At 44.2% G+C, this 15,102-nt stretch overlaps 1 long non-coding RNA gene across 1 annotated transcript; it reads right to left on the reverse strand.

Moving 5' to 3' along the window:
• Nucleotides 1-427: 427 nt before the first annotated feature.
• Nucleotides 428-7,616, reverse strand: LOC115339308. Its single transcript, XR_005932054.1, has 4 exons — nt 7,471-7,616; nt 3,811-3,911; nt 3,569-3,702; nt 428-2,785 (listed from the first exon to the last, which is right to left on the reverse strand). It is a non-coding gene; the product is annotated as an uncharacterized LOC115339308 (long non-coding RNA).
• Between the last annotated feature and the right edge of the window lie 7,486 nt (nt 7,617-15,102).

The following is a 15,102-nucleotide window of genomic DNA, read 5'->3' on the forward strand; positions in this document are numbered from 1 at the left end:
AGTAAAAATAGTATAAGCAGCTTACAGGCTTATAACTATAGATGAAAGATTATACTCTGCATGGGAGTTTTGCAGGCGACTCAGGCAAAAGTGTTCAGTGTTACTAACCAGTTTGTCACTTTCCCTCGCAAAAAATGTGTATTTTAGGATGAGAAACCTCAGCAAATAAAGATGGAAATGTTACAAGCTGCTGGAATACCTAATTTTCTTTTAACCCAGTACCGTTTTGCAAGTACTTTTTTAGTTTCTTTTCTAAAAAAATAAATAAATGCAGACTGTGCTACTTAATAGCATTAAGAGCATCAGTCTGCTTTGCTGGCTGGATCTGGATCAAACAGTGGAGATCAAAAAGAATATAAATGTACCTGATATTCCACCATATCCAGAAATAAAGTGCATGCAATAGAAGGACTAAAGAGAAGAAGAATATATGCTGAGTATTTTTATTTCCAATGCTCCTTCACAGTTACTGGATTAACTCACCCTTCATCCCTTCTTTATTCATTCAGATCTTGACTCTTTTATCCTCTCCTGGCAAATTGAAGGTCTGCCTTGTGGTCAGAGGTCACTGAATTAATCACTTTAAACAAGAGCTTTGCTGAGGTTTCAGAATTTCTAGCGTGACCTATTTCTCCTTTCTGTTTTCCACAGCTTTCCCAGATTTCCCCCTGTTGTTTGTAAAGGAAAAATCAGTGGAATAAGATCAAGAGTCAGAAAGTGCCAGGAAATGAGCGGTCTTGTGGCCCAGCTTACAGGAAAGTGAGTGGCTCGAATTCCCAAGCCGGGAGGGCTGGGTTGGTTGCCGGCATCTCTCCAGTGCAGGATCAGGCCTCCACAGTAGCAAGAGGTAGCGATGGGGGCTCTGTGGCAAAGTCCTGGATGACAAGTCTCCTCCTAATGTTAACATTGACATCAACCCTTTAGTCCCAGCAGCTACAGAGAGAAGAGCTCTACCCAGTTACACGGTTCAACCAACTGGAAATGCAACATTCTTAATCTTATGCCCCATACAGTTTTCAAATTACCGTTATACAAGCATTGGGGTTGCTTAGGATCTGGTGGTTTTCTTTGTTAGGTACCAATAATTGGCTCTGCAGGGAGCATATCACCAAAATAAAAGAAACCCTTGGCCCAAACATTTTGGAACCCTGAACTATGACCAGACAAGATGAATCAAGAGGAATTCATGCCTGCTCTGCTACAGAAATGGAGCCACGGGGACTGCACTGGTACAGTGGTACTGTTTGGAGAAGGGTCTAGTCTCTTCAGTGCCGATGCTGCAGCGGCAGTGTGCGTGTGTGAGCTAAACTATTGCCAGGCTCTTCTGTACAGCATAAATGTGTCCCCTTTCATGCACTGTACGTATCATCTCTTTAGCTAAGCAGTAACTCTGGCGACAAAAGTTGCCATCCCGCAGGTCTATACTGTAAACAGTGTTCCTAATACAGAAGTGCTGTGTGCAGCTTATCTAGAGACCAGGCAAAAGGAGACTATAGATATATATCTATTTTGGTAGCGATTTATGCCACATGGGCAAGAATAAGTCAGCTGGAAGAAAACCAGCCTATTGGGTTTTTTTCTCGGGTTGACTTTCCAGCTGAATCCAGGTCCCTAGTGCAAATGCCAAAATGGATGTGTGCTTGGGCAGGGTGGAGGGAGAAGACTAGCAGGGGTCCTGGGGGATGTGTGGGCAGGACTGTCCTTGGATGCCAAAATACTCCTAGTGTCGCCTTTATTGACTTGTCCTTTGGTCCAGAGGCTTCCCCTTTTGCAGCCATCATCTCCTCTCTTGTAACATGGCGGGGACGGGACAATTTCCATGTGCATTAATATTCCAGAGGCAGCATGGGAGCAGCAAATCCTTTGAAGAGTAGAGAAGCTCTCTCTAGCTATTTCCCTTTGGAGCTGATTCCAACGTAAATCTGTGGCTGAACAACTGTCCAGTGACTAATGCAACAATTGTACCTTGACCAGTTGCAATATTGCACTCAGGACTTTTGCATATACTCAGTTTCCACTGAATCAAATAGGATTTAAGGAAAGTACTGTAAAATTTAGTGAAATGAGGGCTGTGGTTGGGAGCCAGGGCCCAAGCATATTTTCCCTTGTTTTATGGTCTATTCAGATATAGGGAATGTACTAAAAAAAGTAGCTTTTCTCAGTTACACACAGGGAAGTCAATGCAGATGGGAAGAAAAGGGTGCTGTCTGCTCAGCCCTTGCCCCATCACACCCTCTCACCCATCAGCATTGCTCTCAGGCATTCTGCAAGCATTAACTGCCTTTAACTGGATTACTCTATTTTCTATTCCTTCGATCTCCAGTACACTTTGAAAGATTGCATTTAAAATGTAAAATAAAAAAAGAACTAATTCCATTAACTCAAAATAGGTCTCTAATTGACCTCTTAATATGGTGTATTTAACATGACACCATACCATTTTCATATGTAAAGGGGATGATTCTTAATAATTCAGTGCTTCTATTTTCATTCTATAGAATACATCTTCCAAGGGAGTTGGGAGAAAATTGTGAATTCCTGTCATTTATCACTCTGCCACAGAAATGAAACTGCAGCTGCCACCGACATGAACCAGTACATTTTACGCCTGCCTTCCCATGCTTTGCTTTTGCAGTGTTGGACTCCAAAAACTTTTCATATTAATAAATATATTGGAAACGTGGATGCAAACATACTTTTTCATAATCTTTTCAGTAATAGGAGGAAGAAAGTGCAGACAATCAGCATTTCCCATCGCAGGATTCAGCTCAGACTCACAGCTATTCTGAGGAATAAAATGTACGCAGAGCAGAATTAGTTAATTTGATTTCACGTCAGGATTGTACACAGCATCTCCCCCCGTCACCTCCCTATCCCCAGCCAGCCCATCCCCTCCACCCCCAGGATGACACTTCGCATTTAATCTAAACCCTCTCAGATTAAGCGGGCGTGTAATTTACTCCCACAGTAAGGTCCATTGCAGCTGCAGAGGTGATGTAAAGGGGAGCTGTTTAAACAAGAACCCGATCTTTACTGTTAAGCCTGCAGACCTGCATGAAAACCCCTCTTGTTTAGGCTGTCAGCAAAGCCTTTAATTTGCATTCTGTCCTGCATTCATCTGGGATCTGTGTGTGGTATTGACTGATGTTTTATTATTGTTTGGTAGATAAAAATATTTAAATTAAGAACTCAGTTGCAGGAAGGGCTTTGTATAGTCATCACAACATGCTTCTCCCACTGCTGTGAGTGTAGGAGGCATGGTATTTTTCTACCACTTAATGTGTAAAGTCTGACATATTTTAAGAACATTATCAAAATGTAGCTTTAGAAATCACTTTAAACATAGAAACAAAGAAAAAAATCAATAGTCTTTTGAGAATTTCCCTCAGCTAAACTGTTTCAATATGCTATTTTTACTTCTATTACTCCTTTCTGCCTTTGGCAGCACAGGTCTTTTCACCCAAATAGGGTATAACGGACCGTGAAAGTGGGATACGTCCTCTGAACCCAAACGTCAGCTGCAGTTAAGGAGAACTGCTCCACTTCACTTTAAGATGCAGCGAGTTACCTTGTGCTTCACTGGAAACCTCAGCACCAGTGCGAGAGAGGAACCACGAAAGGAGGTGGGTCTTCACCGAGATGGAGCGTGACAGCTCTTGGGCCACTGGTGGCTCCTAGTTCAGAAACACTATGAAATAGCAGCTTCGTTAGAGAAACACAAGGGAAAGCGTCATTGCCAGATTTGCAGTGTTTCCTCTTCTCACAGACCATGTATTTTACGTAGCTGACAGTATGTTTGTTACAACCTACCTTCAGATGTGTGCCAGCAGGACACGCTTGAAATTGTGCATCCAGACCAGGGGATTGCTTAACCATAGGCCTCCAACATCTGCTACACACTTGTTGCACGGCTGGAACATGAACAGAGCTTTAATTTTGCTCTTTGATTTTTGCATTCTTGTTTTTAAATGCTGTTTGTGTAATTTATGCCTTGCAAGCCCACAGAAGTTTGGTGGAAAGGAACCTCTTTATTTGAACTCTCTGAAGTGCAATATTTCTCTTGGCTTAATTTTTCCTTCCTTCTAAGCTTATGTATTATCATCTGACAAATTGGATCTATTCTCTTCCAGAAAGTTATTTGAACACGTACTTGTAGCTGCTTTTAAGAACAGTACAGCTTTCAGATAATTTCATTGTTATTTTATGTGCCAGATGTGGTTTGTTTTCCACAGCTGGAGTATAGAAAAACGTTGCATAACATCCATCTATTCTTTTACAAATAGAAATTAAAATCTACAGATAAAAGATAAGTGGGTCCTACAGAACCCAGTACTGCCTTATTTCACTTGTCTCGTTATGCTGAAGTGAGTGCAGGCTTGCAGTCACCTCCCTGCCAAAATACAAGCTCATTGCTCATCTTCCCTCTCCCTGGGCTTCCCCAGCCATTCTGCTTCTCTGCACTTCATTGACTGCACTTGACTTAACATGCCTATTGACCAGAATCTGAAGCACCGAAAGAAACCCTTCATTCAAAACTTCAAAGCGAGTTGAGTAAGCCTTTTGATTACCCTCCATTGACTAGTGACACCCACATTAGCAGATTTACTTTTGATATTTAGAGTTTCATTAAAAGGTAAGATGCGCCCTGACGTTTATCCACACTTTGCGCAACCTCTTTTTCTTTCTTTCTTTCCAGAGTTATTACATAGAGGAATAGCTGGTGTCTCTATGTTATTATAAAGTGCCCTGAATACCACCTCTGGGGGCTGTGGGATAAACCCGTGGAAGGATCCCCCTGGCTTGGCACAGAGAGATGATACGTTACTGGACTCTCTCTCCCTTCAAAGGAGGTTAAATGCATACAAACACATTTAGCTCAGTGGGGATCAAACAGGGCAGCCAACATGTGCATCTAGCTGAGAGCACTGTAAGGTCTGGGTGACACTGACTTTCTTCAAAGGAAAAGACAGAAACAAACTGATTTTATGAAACCCATGAAAGCTGCCTTTGCAAATCACAACTAGAGAAAGGGAGGTATCAGTTTGGCAGAAAGCTAAACTTACTCCCAAGTTCCACGATAACAGCAACTCATTTTTCTTTGAGAACTACTTGTCCATGTGTACCTGTGTGTGCACTGCTTCAAACGTTCATGAGATGGCATTTGTCACTGTGTGTTCCCTTTGCAAAGCGTCCTGTCTCACTGGCGTAGTGCACAGAGCGGAAAGGCTGCCACGGTCCATGCTCCAGTTGAGGACAAGAGTAAATAGACCAGTACAACATGCAAAGCCAGGCAGTGCATAAATTACTGATGCACCCAATCTGCAGAAATCTACAAAGCAGCATCCTTGAAACATTCTACATATTTCACACATTTTAATTAAATACATGTTTTATGCATTCATGCCATAAGTACTTTATGGTCACTGACTCTGCAGACTTCTGGACTTAAAACCTCCAAGAGGTACAGAAGGGAATACCCCACACATGAGAGAAGAGGAGCCTCCTTCACATGCCAGGACTCAATATCTTTCTGTTTTATTTTTAATTTTATAGATACAGTGGATCAGGAATTCACAGACCAAGTCATTAGGGCTTCAAAAGGTTTAAATGTAAGCCACTTTGGCATTAGAAAAATACATAATTACATACGCAGCATTTTCTGTTTTCAAGGTGCCACAAAGGTTAATTAACCAATAAATCTTGCTTGCCTTAGCTAGAAAAGTCCCTCTGTCAGTCTTGGACTTTCCCCCAAACGCCAACAGCAAAGGCCTTTATCGTAACTGCTGGAGTAGCACTGGGCACAGATCACGTCTTGACTAACGGGATGTGACGCAATAAAAAGCTTTAGAGATAATGAAACCATCTCTTAAAAGTAGTGCATTGAGAGAAGGCTGGAGTCCGGTACAGGAAATTATGCGTCACCGTGCCCATGCTCCCAGCAGGCAGGACCTTGTAGGCAGCTCTCTCTTCACCCCTTCACAAACCCACCAGCCAACAGCAGTTTCCCTGCTGCTCGCTGAAAAACTGTGTGCCGAAAGGGCCAAAGGAGATTTCACCACTGGGGCACCCGCCCCTCAGAGAGCAGGCTAGCATGGGTCTGTAGGGTAGGAGTGGAAAGCCTTGCATGCTGCTTATTTCATTATTCCCAATCTATTTACACAGGGATATCAAGATATGAAGCGTTTCACAGCCAAGTGCCGTAGGTGGTCCTTCCTCGGGGAACGTGCAGCCTGGACAATTCAAGGATGGAGTTGCCGTGAGGGTGGGTTCTCAGCAGAAAAAGAAAGATGTGTTTTAACCAAACAGGTTCGATATATTTTAGCTTGTTTGGGCAATGTTCAAATATTACAGCTCCAAGGTTCCTGGGTTTCTAAACTATATTTCATCCAGGAATTTGGAGGTAGCCCATGGGGACAGCGAAACAGAGGAATCGTGTCTTGAAAAGAAAGAGAGCTGCAAGTCTATTTATCAAAGCTGTTCTTGCTGGTAACGTAATGAAAGTACTAGAAGGAATGGGGAGCACAAGGAGGTGGGTATCACACACAAGCAAGAGAGGTCTGCCAAGGAGGTTGGAAGGCGCAGTCCATGGCTATACAGAACTCAAAAGTGAGGCTGGGAGCCGCAGAGATGCAGACTTAGGAAGGTGCATGACAAAGTCAGAATAGAGGAAAATTATTTCAGTGGGACCAGTTTGGGTAAGACAGGACTGGCAGACTCAAGGTGAAGCAGAGAAGAAAGAGGATGAAGAAAAAGGTTGCACTAAACTGGATCATAAGGTAACATGCCATAGGAAATTGTTCTGGTTGTACGTTTCTTTGTATCTCCTTTACAATCCTATGCCAACATGTCATATAGATAAATTTTAACCTCATTGGGGCTGAGATCTTATTTTCCTAATTATCTCTGTTGGCTCTGCATCACTATAATTGAAGGGTTCTGCTCTTTTCACAGCATGAGCTCAACACCAAGTACAAATTGTTAAAGAGGAACCGATGTGCAAGCACATGCCAGGGGGACCTGACAGCTCAGGGTGCAGCTCAGCCGCTGGCACAAAACCAGCACTCAGCTGAGCAGTGAGCATGCAAGCCATTTCTCTGATTACATGATTTCTTAATATAAATATCTCTAGAAGAAAAACATTAATGTGAATTCGACAGGACATTTCTTCCCCCAATCTCAAAGCACGCTTCAGAGGTGGTGCTATCTAGTCACAGTTAGAACCAGACACCGAGAAATTCAACAATGTCTGTACACCCAGGTCTGGATCACTGCAAACTTTTCAGGAATGCTAGTTGGGAAGAGGAAGGGATCAAAACACTGTTGCCCATAGCATCTGCCAACAAATGTGTTTCTTGTTTTTACATCCTCTCATTTGAGAAACCACATTAACACCTGAATGCTGCCTCAATGCATTGTGCAAGGCATTTCTATGATTTAATTTCATGCATTATTCAGATTCATATCACTAACCTGCAATCATGCTGGTCAATAAGTTCTTTGATTTTGATGTTAACTTTCCAGTATCCCACTAATTGACTCGAGAGAGAATTGCAGTTAGTGCTCACTGCAGTGGAGCCCTGAAGAACTGCAACAATTGCAATCTTATCAAATCACGATCACCTGAAAAAATGAAATGTTTTTAAGGAGCTGAGATAAAGCACAGGATTAAAAGAACAGACTAATGAAATTATTATAGACAGCATCTCCATTTTCATTCTGACCAGTACTTTGCCAGCAAACACACCACTTTGCATGTGCTATACGACATTTATTTTAAAGAAAAGTTCCACTGGGCAGGTAAGTACTACACTGAATTAAAAGGTACCTCTCTGTTTCCTGTAAAATTTAAAATGAATAACCTAGGGAAAAAAATTGCCTGACTGCTGGGAAATGATACGTAAAGCAAGGCCATAAACGCGTGGTATATTCTGTGTACATATTTAAATGTTCCCTAGTTACGCCTGATTACAGCTTGCCACATCAACAAAACATCTGGTCTGGTATTTTTCTTATATTGAAACCTCTTGGCCAAGCAGGAATTTTTATCTCAAAAGCAGCTGAAACCTTTGTTTACCGTCTCATAGGACATGTTGTTAGACTCTCGTGCTGAAGATCTTTTTTAATGATGTGCTTGATGGGACTGAACGGTGTATGTTCACTAGCTTTCACCTTCACTATTAATAACAGCACAGTTCCTATCTGAAATGTCTTCTATAATTGTGTAATTACACACCTCATTTATCCAATTGTTAAGCCAAGAGTCTGATTAAATATTAACAACTGCTTGGTTCTCCTAGTGTCATTAGTTGGAAAGCAACCCTGTAATCTCAGGTAACACATGATGGTAATTATCCTTCACAGTCACACTTAGCTGAAAATCCAGCACAATCGGAGCAGATACGGTTGCCCGGCAGAAAACACATTACCTCTCCGTTCCTCCTTAACCTTAACGCTGCCCGACCCACGTACCTCATCTATGGACTTTCCACGACAGAAAAGCAAATAGGTACAGAGCCCTGCAGAGGAGGGCACTGGCTGGTTCTGCTCCTCTAATTCCATGCTGCACGTTGAGAAATTTCAGCCTGGTTTCCAAAGTTATAATGTCATTTTTTACTTCAAGTCAAAGAAGGGTCAGTTTGGTTTTGCCCAAACATCCCTTCCGATAGAAAGCAAGGGGGAGAGCAGAGCGGCTCGGCTTGCGACCAGCGATGCAAGAGCTGGGAACAGTGCTCTTGTATCTGGCCTTGCATCAGAGGGGAGCGTGCTCTGTCAACTTCGTAAATTCTTAGGCAACCCTAGCTGAAATACATAAACCAGGAGCAAGCTGCACTTCTGTTGCACTCTGCATGGGAGTATCACCAGGCTCCTTAAAATAAAATGTTGCAGAAGAGAGCATCAAAATGCTATAAACAACCCCAAGCGATGGCAAACAGATGTTTTGTTCAGCCCTCTGAGGAATGCTGTGCACCACTGCCCACAGCCCTCAGCAAAGGCCTCGGGACCCAGGGGACCCTGAGCTGGGGGGGGGCAACCAGGCAGCCTCTGCCTGCGGGAGTGGGACCACGTCACGGGGGGGATGTGCGAATTGGAGACCCTGAGCTGCCGACGTGGGGGGATGACGGGGGTGGGCATTGCAGAAACCCATCCAGCAGATTCTCCTTTCCCAGCTGCTGCGGCAGCGTTAATAGAGGACTGCCTGGAGCAGTGGGGCTTTCCCCCCGTTAACATCTTATTACGATGAAAGGAGAAGTTTATACCTCCCAGAGTTATTGCTTCCAGGCTGTCTGTAAACTCAGGTGAAACCTTGCATCTGGTTCAGGTTTTCAGGCTTTCCGTAGCAGTGGAGGGGACGGGACCATAATCCGTGTGTGAGGAGAGTGGGGCTGGAGGTGGGATGGGATGGGGGAGCTTGCCACCCGCCGAGCTGGGGCCACCAAGCCACTGCCCGACGTCTGTCGGGGACAGCTCCTCGCCTCCCCTCTTCCGCGGTGCAACGCGGCACGGGCCGGCGCTGGCATGCCGAGGTGTCGGGCACAGCCGTGCATGGGGCTGCAGGAGGGGAAGAGGTCAGGGTTTGCTCTGAGACCTCTCAGAGCATCAGGGTGGGCTGCTCCAGAGCAGGGGACGCAGAGGGACTTTGCAGCTCGTGGCACTGGAGAGCCCACGAGAGAGCTCTCTCAGCCGTAATACGCTGCAGTTCAGCTCAGGCTCCCAGAACAGCCCTGGCAGGTGATGAATTTGAAATAAGATTTGCAAGATCAGAGTCAGAAATCAATAAAATCCATCAGCTAGGATCTAGCAGCTGTCTGAAACAACAGGTTGCAGCAGCTGATGAATACTTTAAGGTGAGGGAAATAAATTAAAAATAAGACCAAAATATGATCAGAAAGCACGCTCTCCAGCTGTGAGCCCTATAGGAGAGCAAAACCCAGGAGAAATAACTACATTCAGGTATATCCCTTAAAACACAGCTAGGGCAACCTCTTCGAGGATGGATAATACCTTTATATGGTGGGCAGGTTATGCTACAAGTTACCAAATAGCTCCTCGTGCAAGTTTTAGCTGCCCGGTTTTGTGATTCATAAAACTGAATTATCAATTCCTGTATTCTTTCTGAAATCCACTTTAAACAACCCTCATCCACCCTTCTGCAATAATCTTCCCATGACACTTGCACCAGTTGTGTAAATAAAGGCTTCAGTGACATACTATCGATACTCATGACTCTCAGCCCCAGCAGGGATTTTTTTGGAAGCTGAGTAAATGCTTGAGCTTGCCTCACCAGCAAGCAGCTTGCAGGTGGGATATGCAATAGGACATGCTCTGGCCTGGGAAGCATTGGGGAACCCCCACGTGGTCTCTAGCGTATCAGCACGTGGCAGAGGCCTCCCTCTCCATCATTTTCCTTTTCCAGCCAAAGCCGTAAGAAATGGGATTTAAGCCAAAAGATGTTAAATACGGACAAGAAAGGCAGCAGAACACCAATGTGTCTGGGAGGCAGGGGTGGCCACTGAGGCAAGCCTGGGGAAATGGGAGTAACCCCCATCCTCCAGGACTGGAGTGGGAATTTCTCAACTTCTCCACCATGGGCTGGGACACAGCACTGGGACCTGCCGCTGCCGAGCCAGGCTGGGTGGGGAAGCCACAGACTTCACTCTCACTGGAAGGGTTGCCTCAAAGCCTGCAAAGGGGGAGATCCGGCAGTCTGTGAGAGAAACTAATTTGTCGTGAATTTGTCACACCAGCCAGGTGCCTGCATGGCTGCATTTCTCCCCACGTCGCACAGCTCACCCATGGAAGGAAACCCTGCAGTCACCCATGGACAGCAAGCGCGGAGCTGCACACTCGTGTGCTCACTTCCCACCAGAGTCACAGAGTGAGTGGAGGTGGATGAGCAAATGAAGCCTTTGTGGTCAATGGATGAAAAGCATATGAAATATTGGCACGAACACCTCTTTCCAGCTGTGCTCGATAGCTTTAGTGGGCTCCTAATGACTAGAAAGATAATCTCAGGAAAGGAGGCACTGACATGGCCACCATTCCTGGAGAGGTTTCTGGCTCATTACAATCTTTGTGCGTTACACTAAATAAACCACTTAAAATTATGTTGTTGCTATTTAAAGGGATTATAACAATTGATCATCAGAAAACATCTAATAGGCTTCTGCTGAAAAGTCAAAGAGAATATACATAAAACTAGATTTTTGCATCACATCACTTGCCATCTTCTATATTGTTGCAAGAAGTTACACTGAAAAATAAAACCACCTGGAGGAATAAATTTTTTCAGTAAAGGCTGACCTGAATACAAGGCTTTTTTTTTCCTTCTGGCCTTGCGCAGAGATTTTACAAACAATTGTTTTCCAAAACGGCATATCGATCTTCATCGATTTCTGATACTGATGCTACATGCCAGGAGCCTGCCCGTCCTCCTGGCGATGCAGAGGATCCAAGAACGCGATTGCCGCTCTGCAGCAAAACTGCCCATTTCCCCAGAAAGCCGTGACTAGCCGTTCAGGAAGCCAAAGCAGCACCAGTTCCAGCAACAAGGCGATTCCAGCAAATGGAGACGTATGATCTCGGGGAGCCACCTGCAAAAGCCCACACAAAACTGCTCCCCAGAAACCTTCCGGCCTCGTAAACCTCTCACGGGCCCCTGAAGGCCATAAATTCTGCAGAGCCTCTCACAACTGTTTCAAAACACTTAATGTTTTCCTTCTGCTCTGCGGTTTCCCTGCCCACGGTGGGGATCTCTGAACCCACCTGATACTGAGCCTGGCTGAGTACTGCTCCATATGCCAAAAACCACTGTGGAATTGAGATAACTTGTCTTAGCTGATGTCCATCTAGGTAAGACATTGATGCCACTTCCTTATGACTTGATTTATTCCAAATTAAAAGGGAAAACAAAGCAACTGAGGTAAGTATATGAGTCAGATTTTCAATTTCTAATGTCGAGCTTTAAGAAACCAGTGAAACAGGTTAATGACATCAGCTGAGCAGAAGAACTCGAGTGCAGGGCAAGTGTGACGTTTCTCTCCATAAACGTAAAAATGCTATTTAAAAACCAGAATCCCAAACAAGGAGAAAAGGCTTTTAAGGAAGATGCCTTATCCTGTCACCTCAGAGAGGGTAGCAGGAGTAAGCACTGAATGACTTACTGAAAACAGAACTGATTGGCAAAGTTAACTTGTACAGGTAAGAAGGTGTAGGGATGTGGACAAACCCAGTTAGACCCTGCAAAGGAAATTAAATGGGAATGTGAATGTAAAACTGCAAGTGCCCATATCCCACCTGAAAAAGATTTTGTTGCACAGAAACTGGGAATGACCAGCCTGTCTCCACTGCAAAACATCTATCAAAGGAAAAGCATCAATATGTGAGCCAAAAATATATCATAAAGAGGGAAAACCAAGCAGTCTCAACATTTGTAGCCATTTTAGTCTGTCCTCATTATTGAACTACGATTTGGAAACATTTATGAAGTCAAAAGATAATGAAAAACATGAAGGTCTGTATATACTCCCCAAAGTTGTCTACCTTCAACCTAATCTCATACCATTCTTCAGTAAGATGAGCAATCTTCTGCACAGTGGGGTGTGCTGGGTGTAAGCTACCTGCACCTCAGTTAAGAGGTGCCATACAGAAACCAGTTATTTAACCACATACTTTTGTCGTGGGCAGAAGCTGGCCAAGAGGAAGACGACGGTGGGCTGTGTTGAGATGGCAGCTGTCAATTAAAGATGGGTACTACCATTTTTGAAGGCTCAGCATTTCGAGTTATTTAATATTTTTTATTAACCAGGTAGGAGAATCCTAAGGAAATCTGTGGGTCTGGCAGAGTTAGTTGGTATTGTAAGGGTGATGGGAATACTGGAATATTATGTATGAGATTTAGATGACTTTGCGGGTTGAAATATTAGAAATTGAGTAAATTTAATTGCACCAGTTCGACATCATGCACCTGGAGACACCTAAGTGGAACTGTAGCTTTCACATGGGGACTTGTTATTTGGCTCTGACAGCGGAAGAGGAGGCCTATTAGCTCACAAGATGATTACGAGCTTCCAGAACAATAAGGCAGTAAGGAAGGAGATCAAACTTTACGACCTGAGAAGTTTATTCCTATTGCTCTGAGCCTCACCCACGATCACTCAGGCTTTCTTCTACAAGGCACTGAAACAGCCCCATTTTCCCCGTGGGAGCTGCCGTAACCCTCCCGCCCGGCAGCGGCAGAGCGCTTTGCAGGGGCAGGCGGTCTCTTCTCGAGCGCCAGCTCAGGGCACTCGCACCTAACGCCGAGAATGGGAGACAACAAAATAAAACCACGTGAACACTTGTACTGTCTCTGAAACTTGGCCGAGTCTGTAAGCCACCCTTACTGCTGGGCAGTGAAAGCGACGGGCTGCTCTTCCCAACCTGCCACCGTCTCCAAAATCCTTCCCCCCTTTGCCACTGGCACCCCAGGGCTGAGGGGCAAAGGAGAGGGCTGCGCGCTCCCTGCTCCCGCTCATTAACGAAAGCGCTTCGAGTGCTCATGTATCAAAGTGCAGCAAACTGAACTTTACGTAGATTATTTGAACGTGAAGCCTGTATCAGATTTCACTAGCAAACCATTTCATATTGGATAAAGAGTATTTTGTTCCCCGCAACGAGCCACGTTTTTCTTATTCGGACACTGACGGAGCCTGCAAACAGCTCTGGTGGTGGTAACGCGGTGCCTGGGAAGGCTGCGGCTCAGCTGCGATGGGAAATGCTGAGATAACAGCGGTAGGCTCCGTGTGCTGGTACCTCTCCTCTTCCCTGGACACACGTCTCCCCAAAGCAAAAGGGATTCCACTGTACGTCCGTGGGTGCACTTCAGTCAACCTTGATGCTCAGCTTTACCACTTGGTAAAAAACCACCTGGGTTTTTGTTTGTTCATTTCTAATGTTTTTTTAAAGTTTCTTATACATTGAATGACTAGAAGGGATTTTGCTGTAAAGGACTGCTGCACACAGACAGGAAGGAGATACAGCTAGAAGGACAACAAAAAATACTGTTTGCCACAGCACACCTGAAAACCAAACTGCTATTACATCTTCAAGGCTATTTCTCAAAGTGTATTTCAATCTTTCTCTATTTGAAATCCCTGAAAGTACTTCCAGACCTGCTTGTCTTAATTACTTTTCCCAGACTGTCTCTAAAACATCAATCACTAACCAATGCTACAGGTAGGAAAACTGCATGAGGGAGAAAAATCTAAAGCCAACAATGCACTTTTTAAGTGTATGAGAAAGAAATCACTCTGTGGCCATCCACGGCCAGTCATTCTTCAATCAGTAATTTCTACTTAGCATTGGAAACTGCTGTTCTTTACAGAGACTATCTGAGATTTTTCACAGGCTACAATAAAGAAAATGACAATACAGGATTTTTTTCTGCTTTCTGCCTCAGCACGAGTGCAGTCAGCCTGTGCATTGCATACCTGTGCGGAGTCTTTGCATGGGGGATGCGACCGTGTGTGAAAGAGCAAACGGGAGGGGAGGAAAAGCTCCCCAGTGAATTTAACTTGAGATGAGGAACCAAATACCCTTTCCTTTTAATCCCTTGCAGTGACTTTGGCAGATATAAAAAAAATTATTTACCTTTTCAGTTATCTTTATTTGCCTTCGTTCTTACCAAATATCCAGCACTGGAAATACTTTTGAATTTCTTCAACTCCTCTCCAGCTTTTATTGCCCTGGTTTGGTACATTCTGCAAACTGCAATTTAGTGGCTGAGTTCAGACCAATTTATTCCATCTTGTATTGTAATTGCATACAGCGATTAACCTCTTTCTTTGTAACTAAGTAAGTAAAAATACTTCTTGGTTTTCCTCTGTCTCAGTTCAGGCTTCTTCACAGAACTTCACTCTTCATCCCATAATTACTAATTCTCGCAGGATAATAACCTACCAGTGAGGACAGTCACGGAAGTCCAAGTAGGGTTCTTGTTCTGGGATTTCTTGACTTATTGTTTGGATTGCTGTAATCAGCACAAGGAACAGGATTTTTCTTGTTACACGCACAATTTTCTCATTAATTAATTAGAAGAGATAAGATACACTGCTCGTAATTCAA

Source organism: Aquila chrysaetos, chromosome 3, assembly GCF_900496995.4.
Source record: "Aquila chrysaetos chrysaetos chromosome 3, bAquChr1.4, whole genome shotgun sequence".
In the NCBI taxonomy this organism is placed as follows: Eukaryota; Metazoa; Chordata; class Aves; order Accipitriformes; family Accipitridae; genus Aquila; species Aquila chrysaetos.